Here is a 1,624-nt window from a genome sequence, read left to right as displayed (position 1 = left end):
GGGATGCTCAGATTGGCATTTGCGTCGTTACATTGCCCCCCACTTAGCAATGGACGTCCTCGGCCATTATTTCGAGCACAGGAGCCATCCCACCTCGCGCCAGTGCGCTGGTTTATCCATTACACCATGAAATCGCCAATTTGCGACTTGCTGGTTGCCAGAATCGAACCGCCGACCCGAAGTTTATTTCGGAATTCGTGCGGTCCCGTCTCGATACCATTGTAACACAGCAAAGGCGTAACCCGGGATGCTCAGATTGGCATTTGCGTCGTTACAGTTGTACGAGCCGTTGTTTGATCCGTTGGCAGTGCCTCTCGTGACATTCTTTGTGCTGTACTCCAAAATATATCACGGATGGCGCATTTGATATGCAGTGTATCTTGATGATGAAACCGCTTGGGATTTGTTTGGCAAGATGAAGTCGTTTGTCGTACTTTCGACAGGATTAGGGTCTGGCCCACGTTATCGATCGCTTGCGAGGTGTTCCACATCCACGAACAAACAATTATAGCTTGACAATAATTATATATGCATTCAAAGATCTTTTCGTAGGTATCTGATACATAGCAGGTGTGGTGGATCTCGCCGCCGCATCGGACAAACCGCACACGCTGTGCCTTTTAGAAGACCTGGCACTCAGCGCAACATGTATGTGTAGCTATTACAGAGGTTAAGAAATTAGCTTAAGAGTTCAGAAGCGCGGAAAAGATGGAGTATTCCAGTGCAGCGCCGCCTCTCGTGGCCAGTAAGTCGTGGCTAGTAGAGATCGTCCAAAAGGATATTCTGTGTGCGCGCGTACCATCGAATTGAGTGGTTTTCTCACTCCCTGTATGCAACTGTATCATGCTCCGCACAGGGCGATATGTTTTGAAATGATGCCGTCGCGGTGCAGCAGTTGTCTGCCCCTCCGTGTGTAAAGCCATCGGTAAGTGTTATGGTCGGGGTTTTTAAGAACATAATAGGCAAAAGGAGCCTGCAGGCTGCGCGTTTTCTTGGGAGAGTTGTATGTAGCTTTTTCTGCCGCGCACGTCGTTGTAGTATATTATGTGGCTTTCCCTCTCGCGCACACATCACAGGCACACACACACAATAATAATAATATTAATAATCGTAGATTCGCTGTCTCCTTCTCTGACTCTTGACGCGTGTATTACAGTAGGTGATGTGTGGGATTTCGCCGCCGCCTCATCGGGCAAACCGTGCACGCAATTCCTTTTATTAGCCCTGGGACTCTCACAGCTGCTATATATATAGAGAGATTATATAGCTTATATTAGCAGTCCAGCGCCGCGCATAAGAGATCGATTTCGTATTCTAGTGCAGCCGCCGTGCATCGTAGTCTCTATACAGGCACTTGGGGGGTCACTGAAAAACGGTGGACAGGCATCCTATCTGAAGGTAATGGCACATAGAAAGGTTTAGAAAGCGTCCGGGAATTGGGGCATAGGTGTGTGGCGATATGGTTTTTGAGGGCGTGGCCTTCTGGGGAAAAGATGAAGAGGGCGGGGGTGGGGGTGGGGGTGTACCCACAGCCCTCCCACATTATCTACATCTGCTGTGTACACATATTTTAAAAACAGGAAATTTTTGCTCATGCTCACACCTGCTGCCCCCCCTCACTTTC

The sequence above is a fragment of the Volvox carteri genome (genome assembly GCF_000143455.1).
Source record: "Volvox carteri f. nagariensis unplaced genomic scaffold VOLCAscaffold_10, whole genome shotgun sequence".
Lineage (NCBI taxonomy): Eukaryota > Viridiplantae > Chlorophyta > Chlorophyceae > Chlamydomonadales > Volvocaceae > Volvox > Volvox carteri.
The sequence above is the reverse complement of the archived record's forward strand: the minus strand, read 5'-3'. Positions refer to the sequence as shown.